The sequence below is a fragment of the Gymnoscopelus microlampas genome (genome assembly GCF_963454915.1).
Source record: "Gymnoscopelus microlampas genome assembly, chromosome: 15".
NCBI lineage: Eukaryota > Metazoa > Chordata > Actinopteri > Myctophiformes > Myctophidae > Gymnoscopelus > Gymnoscopelus microlampas.
The window spans coordinates 16,808,932-16,824,911 of NC_139952.1; the positions used below are offsets into that span (position 1 = coordinate 16,808,932).

The 15,980-nt window shown below is 42.1% G+C and overlaps 2 protein-coding genes across 3 annotated transcripts in view; one reads left to right on the top strand and one right to left on the bottom strand.

Moving 5' to 3' along the window:
* samd12 (sterile alpha motif domain containing 12) overlaps window positions 1-15,980 on the top strand; it is a 225,249-nt gene that overhangs the window by 208,457 nt on the left and 812 nt on the right. The window lies entirely within an intron of this gene.
* med30 (mediator complex subunit 30) overlaps window positions 4,613-15,980 on the bottom strand; it is a 279,467-nt gene continuing 268,099 nt past the window's right edge. The window contains exon 6 of the transcript XR_014602487.1: window positions 4,613-4,710. The gene's annotated coding sequence lies outside the window, so the exon portion shown is untranslated. The remainder of the gene's footprint in view (window positions 4,711-15,980) is intronic.

Below are 15,980 nucleotides of genomic sequence, written 5' to 3' on the forward strand. Positions count from 1 at the left end.
GGATAGTTCACCCAACAAAAAGAAAATCTATCGAAAATTCTATCGATTAGTCACCCCATGGAGACTTGAATTCATGGATATTTTTTATTTTTTTGTCGCATTGAGACACAAAGGAGACTCTTTGTGTCTCCTACTGGAACCGCTGCCGGTTCATCAAATTATTGGCTTAGGAATGCGACAAAAACAAAATAATATCCATGGAGTGACTAATCGATAGGGAAAAAAAGTCATTTTGGGGGTGAACTATCCCTTTAAATCATTCAGTGCCTAGGACGTAATTGACGCTGTTTTTTTTTTTCTTTCAAAAGCCCAGCCTGCCAAGGACCTAATTGATTTAATTTAGTTTTTTTTATAAAAAAAGGTTTTATAAAAGATGGCGCTGTTCTCTATCACGTGAGTGACCACTTTCACTCTCTACTCACACTGATCCGGAAATAACGTCTTCCCAAGATTTCCACCTCCGTCCACTTCCTGTTTAGCGGTTTCCTGGAAACGTCTGTATCTTGAGTTGACTTTTTTTTGCCCTGCATTCGGCGAGACATAGTATTTTCAACGTGCTCTAACAAAGGCTCACAACGCGTCGCAATGCGACGCATTTTAGTACTTGTACTTTTGGCACTTTAAGTACATTTTGATACCAATACGTTTGCACTTTTACTCAAGTACAGTTTTAATTCCAGACTTTTACTTGTAACAGAGTACTTCAACATTGCAGTATCGATACTTTTACTTAAGTAAAACATTTGAGTACTTTTCCCTCCACTGTACCACTGCGACAGTAGAGCCACCACCTCCAGACAGGCCCCCTCGTCGTTGTTTGAGATCAGGCCCACCAACCACTGTGTCATCAGCAAACTTGACGACGGTGTTGCCGCTGTTTTGTAGCGTACAGTCAGCAGAGGGCTCAGTACGCAACCCTGGGGGGCTCCCATATTGTAGGGTGAAGTTGGCAGAGGTGTGACCCCGGGTTTGACCCCGGGGACCCGGGTGTGTGCCCTGTGCACCATGGGGTCTGGCAGACAGGAGGTCCAGGACCCCCATCTCAAAATATGTTGTTCCAGGGACCCCCCAGAAGCAAAGATTTGAGTTAATGTTTGCTTTAAAGGAGAATTCCGTTCATTTTAAGTGTTATGTTTGATGTGCGTCAAATCACTTACCAACGTAGAAATGAAAATCGCGTGACTCCACTGATCCCCCTATCGACCCCCACCGTTGGCATGATAGTAGGATGCTGGATAGCCCAAATTCGCCTATTTTAACAAATGCAAAGTCTGTTTTTTTGCTTCTAGTACTCATTGTTGAGTCCCATGATAATGTAACAGGCGCTAAAACTCCGAGAAGCTAACGGCTAATAACAGAACGAGCTAATGCTGGTTGCCGGTTTCTCTCCCGACCTGGCAACCTGGGGCTGCCATGCAGAGAGATAAGCAGCCCCAGCATTAGCTCGTTCTGTTATTAGCCGTTAGCTTCTCAGAGTTTTAGCGCCTGTTACATTATCATGGGACTCAACAATGAGTACTAGAAGCAAAAAAACAGACTTTGCATTTGTTAAAATAGGCGAATTTGGGCTATCCAGCATCCTACTATCATGCCAACGGTGGGGGTCGATAGGGGGATCAGTGGAGTCACGCGATTTTCATTTCTACGTTGGTAAGTGATTTGACGCACATCAAACATAACACTTAAAATGAACGGAATTCTCCTTTAAAAGAATATATATATATTGAAAGATTTGCAGACATTTTCACGTTTTTTCAAAAATAGCAGATCTACAAGCTCGTAGCGCGGCACTCGGTGCCGCGCTACGAGCTTGTATATCTGCTATTTTTGAATAGCCAAAGTGTAAAATAATGCTTTTTAGCTCAAATGAAAAAGTGACGCAGATGCGTCACACACACACACACACACACACACACACACACACACACACACACACACACACACACACACACACACACACACACACACACACACACTAGTACACATGATACGTTTGAGTGTGCACATACGCACACACTCACTTAAACACATGCTCACACGTGTACTGTATGCACATTCGTAGCCTCAGTCACACACCGACCTTTTTCATTTGGGTTTTGCAGATTATACTCATTATTGTGAAGAATGGAGTTGAAATTCATTTCCAGACTAATTTCCTCTGTTCTGTCCTTGAACGGCGCGACAGCACACATTCAAATCCTCCGTGTTCATTTACCTCCTGAGAGTGTAGAAATGGACCGTAAGGGTCCATTTTGAGTCCAGACTTTAAATTAACAATTTTCTTTTACCGCGCGCTGGAGAATAATCACCACCTTTTTTTTTGTAGGCTTTTCCCAGCTTCTTTTATAATTAAAATCTAGTTCATGAGAGATAGTTTATAAGATTAGGCTTCTAAATGAATTGGCCTGATAGCATAGTATCACAACAGCAGCTGCTGTTAGTCGAAACGATGTTTTTCATGAATTATAATGACAAAGTATCCTTGAAATTAACCCATTAAGACCTGGAACTGTGTCATTTTTAGATTTGAGCTAAAAAGCATTATTTTACACTTTGGGCTATTCAAAAATAGCAGATATACAAGTTCATAGCGCGGCACCGAGTGCCGCGCTATGAACTTGTAGATCTGCTATTTTTTGTAATTGTGAAAATGTGTGCAAATCTTTGAATATATATATTTTTAAAGCGAACATTTTTAACTCAAATCTTTGCTTCTGGGGGTCCCTGGAACAACATATTTTTGAGATGGGGGTCCGCGGCCAAATACATATAATTTTGGGGGTCCTTGACATGAAAAAGATTGAGCACCACTGATATAGAAACATACGTTTTTCAGAATACTGTTGAGATTTAGGAGACATGTAGAATCGGCTTCAGGTCTCAATGGGTTAAAATGCGGAACAAGTATTTTGTGTTTGTAGGTGTTTGTGTGTGTGTGCGTGTTTTTTGTTTGTGTGACCACTGACTACACACAACATGTGTGCAGGCATGCTCATGAGTGATTTTTATGCATGAAAGACGGGGGGGAGAGGGAGGAGAGAGAGTGTGTTTATCTGAAGATGGAGAGAAGAACAGCACTTGACATTGATACAAATTGGAATACAGTGTGTGTCATTGAACGTTGGCTGCCTCTCCATTCACCACTACCTCGGGATAATTTGTGTACATGTGTGTGTGTGTGTAGCCAGAGAGAAAACGCATAATGTTTGTGTGTGTGGGGGCGTGTGTTTCAAGTAGCTTTTCTGTGAGCGGTCATTGCACAGCATTAGTAAACAATAAGAACACAACAAAATAAGGTCGAATGTCAAACAGTCACTTCATTTATAATATAACAAAACATAGAGAGTCTAATAATGGAAAGGCCTTCCTGTACGATCGTTATTGATAGTAAGTTACTAATAATGTGTGGAGATGTGTGAACCAGGCAGCGCAAATCACAGTGTAGTGTTCAGCAGTGGTGGAAAAAGTACTCAAATGTTTGTTAGTAAAAGTATCAATGCTGCAATGTAGAAGTACTCTGTTACAAGTAAAAGTCCGGAATTCAAAATTTGCTTGAGTAAAAGTACAAAAGTATTGGTATCAAAATGTACTTGAAGTACCAAAAGTGAAAGTACTTCAATGTTTGAAAATAGCGGATCTACAAGCTCACAACGCGTCGCGATGCGACGCGTTGTGAGCTTGTAGATCGGCTATTTTCAAATAGCCTAGGTATAAAATAGGACTAAAGTGGTTAATGTATGTTTTATAATGTAATAATTTATATCTGCAAAGTAACTAGTAACTAAAGTTTTCAAATAATTGTAGTGGAGTAAAAGTACAAGATTTGCCACTGATATGTAGTGGAGTAGAAGTAAAAGTACTGAAAATTAGAAATACTCCAGTAAAGTAAAAGAATACCTCAAAATTGTACTTAAGTACGGTACTTGAGTACATGTACTTAGTTACTTTACACCACTGGTGTTCAGTGGTGAAACTGAACTGGTCGAATTCAAGATTTGAATGTGAATATTTGACGATGTGTTGTACATATATAAATATACCGTAGGTCTTTACGATAAAATGGTTAGGCTACAATTGCAAGCGTTTCAGTGCTGATTTAGACCATGTTACATGGTCAAGGGCAGCATAGCCATATGAAAATGTTTTGAGCATTTTTAAAAGCAATAGCTATACTATACGACGGAAGAGGGCTTATTTTAATTGACGTCAGTCCACCAGACTGCATGTGTGCTGTACTGTAGTAATGTTCTGAGCACAACACTGCTATAGCCAGCATGAGATAATTAACGACTCACCGACTACTGCAGAGGTTCAGAGAGAAGGCACTTCCAAAGTGGGTACATTGTTTAATCACAATGTTTTATTGGAAACTTGTAACATGATTTAGCCCATTAAGACCTGGAACGCGTCTGTGTCACTTTTTGATTTGAGCTGAAAAGCATTGTTTTACACTTTAGGCTATTCAAAAATAGCAGATATACAAGCTCGTAGCGCGGCACCGAGTGCCGCGCTACGAGCTTGTAGATCTGCTATTTTTGAAAAATCGTGAAAATGTGTGCAAATCTTTGAATATATATTGTTTTAAAGCGAACATTTTTAACTCAAATCTTTGCTTCTGGGGGTCCCTGGAACAACATATTTTGAGATGGCGGTCAGCGGCCAAATACATATAAGTTTGGGGGTCCTTGACATGAAAAAATGTGAGCACCACTGATATAGAAACATGCGTTTTATCAGAATACTGCTGGGATTTAAGAGACATTCGTAGAATCGGCTTCAGGTCTTAGTCGGTTAGTCAACACAGGTTTTTATTTTAAGTCTACTTACAGTAAGTAGATAGACTAACTTAGAAGTAGTTGAAACACTATTGGGAAGAAATCAACAGGGAGGGGGGAGGGCGACTGCTCGAATCAAATACTTTCCATCGACCGAGGGGTCTTCGACTGACTAGTCGAAACGTCGACTTTCAGGGGGGAAGGGCCTAATGTAGACTAGTGTGATGATGCAGCCAGTCAGGATACTCTATTTCTTTTCCCTTTGTTTGTTTTTACACTTAGCCCCATATAGACGGGTTTCCTGTTTGTAAACATGAGAGGATGCTGCGTGCGCAAGAGAGGGATTTAAAGTGGGCCTATAGATGGCGCTATTACCCGCAGCAGCTCTGGTCAAATGTCCATTCATAAAAGAAATGGTCTTCACCGGGTTTAATGAAAGTAGATTAAATTATGCAGTTTGTAATATCTTGTTTACTCAATAAAAATGATTTGTCGGAAGTTGGATCTGTTTGTCCTTTATTTGTATATAATAGCAGCATTATGCCTATTATGCCCATAATAGCAGCATTATGCCTATCTAACTCTCAAACACAACATCAGAGTGAAGGGCGCTTCCGGGTTCGTTCTACCCCAAGCATGCGCAGATCGCGCATTCTGCTCTGTGATGACGTCGCGTGGAAACCCGTCTATAAGACCACAAACAGCTGATACGTGTGTCATCAAGGCCGTTTCTTTTCACCTGGCGCCTCCTCCGGCTCTGAGGCGTCTGTATCTCGGGCGCCATATTTGGAGGGGGGCAAGCTTCCGCGTGTGTCACAGAAGGGGGGTCGTTCGGTAGGCCAATCAGAGGCAGGTGGGGGCGGGTCTTTTCGTAACCCAGCCCTTTACCCTTTAAGAGGCAGCAGCGCAGCAACTAGTTAGTTATAGACACGCTGCGATTGGCCAGTTGTCAGCGCGCTGTAATTGGCCAGCAGTAGTCACTTTGAGTGGCAGTGTGCCCCCTCTAATATGGCGGCGTGTGTGTGTGTGTGTGTGTGTGTGTGTGTGTGTGTGTGTGTGTGTGTGTGTGTGTGTGTGTGTGTGTGTGTGTGTGTGTGTGTGTGTGTGTGTGTGTGTGTGTGTGTGTGTGTGTGTGTGTGTGTGTGTGTGTGTGTGTGTGTGTGTGTGTGTGAACGCATCTGCGTCACTTTTTCATTTGATCTAAAAAGCATTATTTTACACTTTGGCTATTCCAAAATAGCAGATATACAAGCTCATAGCGCGGCACCGAGTGCCGCGCTATGAGCTTGTAGATCTGCTATTTTGGAAAAATGTCTGCAAATCTTTCAATATATATATTATTTTAAAGCAAACATTGACTCAAATCTTTGCTTCTGGGGGTCCCTGGAAAAACATATTTTGAGATGGGGGTCGGCGGCCAAATACATATAATTTTGGGGATCCTTGACATGAAAAAGTTTGAGCACCACTGATATAGAAACATACGTTTTTTTTCAGTATACTGTTGGGATTTAGAAGACATTCGTAGAATCGGAACCTCAGGTCTTGGTTAAAATGTCGATACTGAGTGACTACAGCATGCATTCCCTGCGTGTCTGTATTTTTGTTCCAGCGTCTCTTTGTGCCTTAGTTTCCATACGTGGTAGTGGAAGCCAGATAGCCAAGCCTTGACTCTTCTCTGGGTCCTCCGGGGGGGGGGGGGGGGGGAGGGTGGGCTGGAAGAATCTCACCAACTTGCTGACAGCTTGTCAAGGCCCTCCTACGGACTGTAATGAATTTCAGCCTATTGTGTGTGTGGTCCAGACACTCAGATAATCCCTGGCACAAATGCAGTTAACAGGGGAGTGTGGGGACGTGTGTGTGTGTGTGTGTGTGTGTGTGTGTGTGTGTGTGTGTGTGTGTGTGTGTGTGTGTGTGTGTGTGTGTGTGTGTGTGTGTGTGTGTGTGTGTGTGTGTGTGTGTGTGTGTGTGTGTGGGCGGGCAGATACTGTGTTTACATGCCTCACAAGCAGAAACGCTAGCTTTATGCGGTGCGCTGTGGTTTGTCGATAATGATGATGAATTTTATGTGGAGCAATCACGATGCTTGTGTGTGTGTGTGTGTGTGTGTGTGTGTGTGTGTGTGTGTGTGTGTGTGTGTGTGTGTTTGTGCGAAACAGTAATCCCACACAGCAAAATTATTAACCCCTACAGGTTAAATCCTCTCAGAGTTGAATTAAAGAACGATTTCACCCATTTTCAACCTATCTTCATATAATTGGTCCTCACTAATACTCATGATAAAATAGTACATTTTTTACTTGGTCTGTATCTGTGTCTATGATGTCACTGGTAGACGGGATTCTGAACTGTCCACAGCCGTCCTCTGAGACACAGACCGAGTACAAAAGAATTGTACCATTTTATCATGAGCATTAGTGAGGACCAATTATATGAAGATAGGTTGAAAATGGGTGAAGTCGTCCTTTAACACTGTGTAGGAATTAAGGCTTCTATACTCTGCATCCATTAGTAACAGTGTTTCTGTTGACACGATTCTGCAGCGTTCTGTGATTTTTGCCTCGCTTGAATTCAATTATACGTGCAATGTCAAATCTGCTTCCTCCTACAGAGTGTTATGTTCTAATTGTGATGACACGATGCTCTGTCTCTGTCTGTCTGTGTGTCTGTCTCTCTCTCAGAGGTAGGCCTGGTGTGTTGTGAGAGACGTCACGTGCTCTGACAGGCCTTTAAACCAGTAGTTTTCAACCTTTTTCATGCCAAGGACCCCAGTAGCAAAGATATCAGTTAATTTTCGCTTTAAAAAATATAAATATTCAAAGAAATGCACACTTTTTCAATGTTTTAAAAAAATAGCAGATGTACAAGCTCATAGCGCGGCACTCGGTGCCGCTCTATGAGCTTGTACATATATATATATATATATATATATATATATATATATATATATATGTATATCTGCTATTTTTGAATAGCCAAAGCTAAGTGGTTAACACATTGACTGCCAGAGTTTATTCATAATGTACTCACCCCTGTGCCAGCGATTTGCGTGTTTTTTTATTTTGTAATTTTTCATTCAAATAAATTCTCTGATTGCGGTTTTAAACACATACGACAGTTCTACCAGTAGAGAGCAGCAAATCGAGACATTGATCACCTCGCTCGCCCCCTCCCAAACAGGCTCACGTCACATCCGGTCATAAACCGGATGTGACGTTTTCGACAATCCCCGATCGCCTGATCGGCCTTAAAACGATGTGATACATGACGACGATGACTGTTAGTCACCCGGACTAAAGAAAATAGAAGTGGAGCCCTCCGTTCGTTTTTTATACCGTGTGAAAAAACGTGTTTTTCCCCATTCTGGCCAAAAATGACCGGGGAAAGAAAATGTGACCCGGAAACGGAATCTTCGTTATGCATCCGGCTCCGGATGAGTGTGACGTAAGTGGAAAACGAAAGTGTTTTGCTGGGGGACCCCCTGGTACTCCCTCAAGGACCACTGGTGGTCCCCGGACCACCGGTTGAAAACCACTGCTCTAAACTGTCCCTACGTCTGTCTGGCTCATTCTAAATGTGACATGCTTAGTGTGTGTGTGTGTGTGTGTGTGTGTGTGTGTGTGTGAGTGTGAGTGTGAGTGTGAGTGTGAGTGTGAGTGTGAGTGTGAGTGTGAGTGTGAGTGTGTGTGTGTGTGTGTGTGTGTGTGTGTGTGTGTGTGTGTGTGTGTGTGTGTGAGGGGATGGCTCAGTGTACATGCACTTGATAGACAAGCCACTACTCAACACGCCCTCTGTTTTGCGTTGCCCACGAGCACAATGACGCCCGCCGTTATCGATTTTCTCTTCTGCCATTTTATAATCATGTCTTCTCCTTTTTTATTCTACCCCCGTCTGTCTCTTATCTCTCCCTCTCCTCCTTATTCTTTTTTGCCCCCTAATTGCCCCCCCCCACTACCCCGGATCGACTTTTTTCTGCCTCACTGTGACCATGCTTGTTATCTCGGCCCCTTTTCCTTTGATCTCCACTCCTTAATTTCCTCTCTCATCTACATCGACTCGCTCCGTTCATCCCCCTCTTCACGCTGCTTTCTTTCTTTTTTTTTTCTTTTTTTTTTGTCATTTAATTCCTTTACTTTCTCATTCTTCCATTCTTCTTTTTTTTTCTTTTTTCTCTTTTTCTCTTTTTTTTCCTTTCTATTCTTTTTTTAGGTTTCGAGAGCCTATCAGGCTTCGAACCCTATTACATCTGTAAGAGTTCATTATTCTTCCGCCGGTTTTGCCAGTTCTGGCCTAACCGCGTGGTCACTTTTTATGAAATTCGGCAATATGGTAGAGGGCTATGCCAAACGGCGAAAACCCGAAACTCACAAACATTGGCCAAAGGGTGGCGCTGTAGCACTCAATTGAAATATGCCAACTTTGAACAGGTACAACTCATGCCCTGTTTGACCCACAGCCATGAAACTTCGATACACACATGCGTCTCCTCATGCCTAACAACTTTCACTGTTTGACTTTTGACCTCTGACCTTTAGATCTCCCACCATTTCGAATTCTATGAAAAGCAGTAAAAAGCAGTAAAAAGCCTACTCCTCCTGGGATTTATGAGCAATCTGTACGAAACTGTATACACATGAACTTTGGACCAATGCCGACAGACGTAACCAAGCGGATTTTCCATAAGTGAAAACGTTAAGCTTTTATAAGCCAATGAAAATTGCAGCTTTTTAAAAATTATTCATCTGCCCCTAACACATACATGCAGACTCACATTTGTTTGACACTTTGCAATATTGTAGAGGGTCCTTCCAAGTATCACTGAAACCAATCTTACTCCAATTGGTCAAAGGGGGGCGCTATAGCAATTTTTTGAAAATGCAAACTTTAAACAGGCAAAAGTCATGCCTCGTTTGGCCGACAGCCGTTAAACCTGCTTACACATGTGCCTTGACTCATGAGGAACACATGTATCACTTTGACCAGTAAGCTCTGCCCTTAGATTGTCTGCAATTTTGAGCAGTTTGAAAAACATTTAAATCCAGGATTTCTGAGCAATTTGCGTGAAACTGTGTCAAATACATGTTTGAGGCCCTTTTTCACAGGTTCAGGTGTGTTGGTTCAATAGCTTGATCGCTTAATCATCTGCCTTGAAACCATAGGGTAGCCGGTTCGAATCCCACCTCAGGTAGACTTAATTATAATTGCATTGCACACAACATGACTATATCAATGAATACATGTGCAATTGTTAAAGATGACGAGAAATGAATACTTGAAAGTAGTTATTTTCAATGTATGACGTACTTCATTCGCGCTTTTGTTTTGTTTTGTTGGATTCTCCCTTTTCACTGTCTAAGGCTGTGTATTGGATAGCTCCACCAGTAGAGTGTGAGTCTCATGTGCCAAAGGTCCCTGGTTCGAATCCCACTTATTACAGTTCACATTTAAATTGCATTGTACAAAACATGACCCTGTTAATTCAGACATGTGCAATGTTTAGACAATAACACGAAATGCTTTTGAGAGTAGTTGTTTTTTATGTATGACATACTTTCTTGTGAAAATAGCCGATCTACAATCTCACACCTTTTTAGATAGCAACGTGTTGTGAGCTTGTAGATCGACTATTTTCCACTAGTTTCCATTCCGAAATATATTGAGCAGTTTGAAAAACATTTAAACCAAGGATTTCTGAGCAATTTGCGTGAAAGTGTGTCATGTGTGTAAACTCCCTTTTCACTAGTACAGGTCTGTTGGCCCAATGGCTTAATCATCTGCCTTGAAACCACAGGGTTCCTGGTTCGAATCCCACGTCATGTAGAATTCATTATAATTGCATTGCACACAACATGACTGTATCAATGAATACATGTGCAATTGTTAACCAGTAAACTCTGCCCTTAGATTGTCTGCAATTTTGAGCAGTTTGAAAAACATTTAAATCCACTATTTCTGAGCAATTTGCGTGAAAGTGTGTCATGTGTGTGAACTCCCTTTTCATCAGTTCGGGTCTGTTGGCCCAATGGCTTAATCATCTGCCTTGATACCAGAGGGTCGCCGGTTCAAATCTCACCTCATGCAGACCTCAACTCAATTGCATTGCACACAACATGACTGTATCAATGAATTATTATTAGGTTTCGAGAGCCATCAGGCTTCGAAAGCTATTACATCTCTACACTTTCACTATTATTATTATTAGGTTTCGAGAGCCTATCAGGCTTCGAACCCTATTACATCTCTACACTTTCATTATTATTATTAAGGTTTCGAGAGCCTGTAAGGCTTCGAAGCCTTATTGCATTCCTTGGCTTTCACTATTATTAGGTTTCGAGAGCCTATCAGGCTTCGAACCCTATTACATCTGTAAGAGTTCATTATTCTTCCGCCGGTTTTGCCAGTTCTGGCCTAACCGCGTGGTCACTTTTTATGAAATTCGGCAATATGGTAGAGGGCTATGCCAAACGGCGAAAACCCGAAACTCACAAACATTGGCCAAAGGGTGGCGCTGTAGCACTCAATTGAAATATGCCAACTTTGAACAGGTACAACTCATGCCCTGTTTGACCCACAGCCATGAAACTTCGATGCACACATGCGTCTCCTCATGCCTAACAACTTTCACACTCTGACTTTTGACCTCTGACCTTTAGATCTCCCACCATTTCGAATTCTATGAAAAGCAGTAAAAAAGACTCTTCCTTCGTACAGATTGAGCAATCTGTACGAAACTGTATACACATGAACTTTGGACCAATGCCGACAGACGTGAGCAAGCGGATTTTCCATAAGTGAAAACGTTAAGCTTTTATAAGCCAATGAAAATTGCAGTTTTATGACAATTATTCATCTGCCCCTAAAACATACATGCAGACTCGCATTTGTTTGACACTTTGCAATATTGTAGAAGGTCATTCCAAGTATCACTGAAACCAATCTTACTCCAATTGGTCAAAGGGGGGCGCTATAGCAATTTTTTGAAAATGCAAACTTTAAACAGGCAAAAGTCATGCCTCGTTTGGCCGACAGCCGTTAAACCTGCTTACACATGTGCCTTGACTCATGAGGAACACATGTATCACTTTGACCAGTAAGCTCTGCCCTTAGATTGTCTGCAATTTTGAGCAGTTTGAAAAACATTTAAATCCAGGATTTCTGAGCAATTTGCGTGAAAGTGTGTCATGTGTGTGAACTCCCTTTTCACTAGTTCAGGTGTGTAGGTTCAATAGCTTGATAGCTTAATCATCTGCCTTGAAACCACAGGGTTGCTGGTTCGGATCCCACCTCAGATAGACTTCATTATAATTGCATTGCACACAACATGACTATATCAATGAATACATGTGCAATTGTTAAAGATGACGAGAAATGCATACTTGAAAGTAGTTATTTTCAATGTATGACGTACTTCATTCGCGCTTTTGTTTTGTTTTGTTGGATTCTCCCTTTTCACTGTCGAAGGCTGTGTATTGGATAGCTCCACCATTAGAGTGTGAGTCTCATGTGCCGAAGGTCCCTGGTTCGAATCCCACTTAATACAGTTCACATTTAAATTGCATTGTACAAAACATGACTCTGTTAATTCAGACATGTGCAATGTTTAGACAATAACACGAAATGCTTTTGAGAGTAGTTGTTTTTTATGTATGACATACTTTCTTGTGAAAATAGCCGATCTACAATCTCACACCTTTTTAGATAGCAACGCGTTGTGAGCTTGTAGATCGACTATTTTCCACTAGTTTCCATTCCGAAATATATTGAGCAGTTTGAAAAACATTTAAACCAAGGATTTCTGAGCAATTTGCGTGAAAGTGTGTCATGTGTGTGTGAACTCCCTTTTCACTAGTACAGGTCTGTTGGCCCAATGGCTTAATCATCTGCCTTGAAACCACAGGGTTCCTGGTTCGAATCCCACGTCATGTAGAATTCATTATAATTGCATTGCACACAACATGACTGTATCAATGAATGCATGTGCAATTGTTAACCAGTAAACTCCGCCCTTAGATTGTCTGCAATTTTGAGCAGTTTGAAAAACATTTAAATCCAGTATTTCTGAGCAATTTGCGTGAAAGTGTGTCATGTGTGTGAACTCCCTTTTCATCAGTTCGGGTCTGTTGGCCCAATGGCTTAATCATCTGCCTTGATACCAGAGGGTCGCCGGTTCAAATCTCACCTCATGCAGACCTCAACTCAATTGCATTGCACACAACATGACTGTATCAATGAATAAACATGCAATTGTTAAATGAAACGCTTATTGAGAGTAGTTGTTTTCAATGTATGATGTACTTCATTCCCTCTTTTGTTTTGTTTTGTTTTGTTGGATTCTCCCTTCTCACTGACCAAGGCTGTGGATTGAATAGCTTGATCAATACAGTGTTAGTCTCATGTGCCAAAGGTCCACGGTTCAAACCCCACTCGTCACAGTTTACATTTAAATTGCATTATACAAAACATGACCCTGTTAATTCAGACATGTGCACTTTTTAAACAATACCATGAATTGCTTTTGAGAGTAGTTGTTTTTTATGTATGACATACTTTCTTGTGAAAATAGCTGATCTACAATCTCACACCGGAAGAACCTATAGGACGGAAAAACCTATAGATATCAACAGACACCATCAGGGAGGCCATATCTTTAGCTCAATGAGAAGAGAGGCAGCCTGTGAATCCATAGGTCGCTGGTTCGATCCCTGTCCCCAACAATGCGTTGAGGTGATCATCATTTGGAATTCCCCCTATTCCCATGGATTGGATCCACCCCTCTCACCTGCTCTCACTCATCACCAGTCACACCTGCCACATGCACAGTACAATTTTTAGGTACTTTTACTTTACTACTCTACTCTACTACAATTACAGCAGATGACAGCTTTAGTTACTTGTTACTTTGCAGATGTAATTATTAATACAACACCTACAGTAACCACATACAGCCGATCTACAATGTGACGCGTTATGAGCTTGTATGTATATAATAAGCAACCCATGCTGTATGATAACTTACCACATATGAAATCCAATTCTGTCTATCCAATGGCTCAGTCTGTACTGTGGCCATAGCTGAGTGGTTAGTGAGCCCACCTAGTGAGCCAGAGGCCCTGGTTGCCCCAGGTACGATTCCAGGCCAGGCCAGAAAATATGTCGATGAAATGAAATTTGTCCCTGAGCAAGACTCTTAACCCCTAATTGCTCACAGGCCCTCATTGGAAACAAGACCGCAAGGACTTTCATGAACGGACCTGGAATTATCCTTATCCTTTACACTGTCTACCCACAAGTCTATAGGTCCCTGGTTCAAACCCCAATTTAACCGGTCCAAATATAATTTACTGAACAAAAATCATGACTTTGTTAATTAATGCATGTTCACTTCTTCTCTCTCGCTCTCTCTCTTACTGCCTCTCTTTCTCACTGCCTCTCTCTCTCTCTCTCCCTCTCTCTCTCTCTTTCTTTTCTCTCCCTCTCTCTCTCTCCCTCTCTCTCTCTCTTTCTTTTCTCTCTCTCTCTCTCTCTCTCTCCCCCCCTCTCTCTCTCTCTTTCTTTTCTCTCTCTCTCTCTCTCTCTCTCTCTCTCTCTCTCTCTCTCTCTCTCTCTCTGCCACTCTGTCACTGTCTGTCTGTCTGCCAGTCTGCCACTCTGTCACTGTCTGTCTGTCTGCCAGTCTGCCACTCTGTCACTGTCTGTCTGCCAGTCTGCCAGTCCGCCAGTCTGCCAGTCTGCCACTCTGTCACTCTGTCACTCTGTCACAGTCTGTCTGTCTGCCAGTCTGCCACTCTGTCACTGTCTGTCTGTCTGCCAGTCTGCCACTCTGTCACTGTCTGTCTGTCTGTCTGTCTGCCAGTCTGCCACTCTGTCACAGTCTGTCTGTCTGTCTGCCAGTCTGCAACTCTGTCACTGTCTGTCTGTCTGCCAGTCTGCCAGTCTGCCACAGTCTGTCTGTCTGCCAGTCTGCCACTCTGTCACTGTCTGTCTGTCTGCCAGTCTGCCACTCTGCCACTCTGTCACAGTCTGTCTGTTTGTCTGTCTGCCACTCTGTCACAGTCTGCCAGTCTGCCAGTCTGCCACTCTGTCACTGTCTGTCTGTCTGTCTGTCTGCCAGTCTGCCAGTCTGCCACAGTCTGTCTGTCTGCCAGTCTGCCAGTCTGCCACAGTCTGTCACAGTCTGCCAGTCTGCCAGTCTGCCACTCTGTCACAGTCTGCCAGTCTGCCAGTCTGCCAGTCTGTCAAAGTCTGCCAGTCTGCCAGTCTGCCACTCTGTCACAGTCTGCCAGTCTGCCATTATTCTCGAAACCGCTCATTGCTGCTTGCAGCTATATTCTTTCTATTCTTTCTATTTCTTATATTTTTTTTTCTTTTTTTTTTCTCTTTTTCTCTATTTTTTTTCTATTCTTTTTTCTTTCTATTCTTTCTATTTCTTATATTTTTTTTCTTTTTTCTTTTTCTCTTTTTTTTTGTCATTTAATTCCTTTACTTTCTCATTCTTCCATTCTTCTCTCATGTTCTCAATGCGTCTGTCGTCCGTCTGTCTTTCCCTCTCTCCCACTTCAAACCCCTCCGTTTCATTCCATCCTCCTTCCTCTCCCTCCCTCCATTTCTCTGTTTTCCTCCTCGCTCTTCTTGTCCTCCCTTGTCCTCTGTGTGTCTCCCTCTTTCCCCCTCTCTCTATCTCTCTCTCCCCCCCCCCCCTCTCTCTCTCTCTCTCTCTCTCTCTCTCTCTCTCTCTCCAGTGGTGTAAACTAAGTACATTTACTCAAGTACTGTACTTAAGTACAATTTTGAGGTACTTTTACTTTACTGGAGTATTTCCATGTGTCAGTACTTTTACTTCTACTCCACTACATCTCAGAGGCAAATATTGTACTTTTACTCCACTACAATTATTTGAAAACTCGAGTTACTAGTTACTTTGCAGATATAAATTATTACGTTATAAAACATACATTAATCACTTTAACCCTATTTTATACCTAGGCTATTCGAAAATAGCAGATCTACAAGCTCTACAAGCAGATCTACAAGCTCCCAACGCGTCGCATCGCGACGCGTTGGGAGCTTGTAGATCTGCTATTTTCAAACATTTTTGTACTTTTACTTTTGGTACTTTAAGTACATTTTGATACCAATACTTTTGTACTTTTACTCGAGTCAATTTTGAATTCCGGACTTTTACTTGTAACGGAGTACACTGCAGTA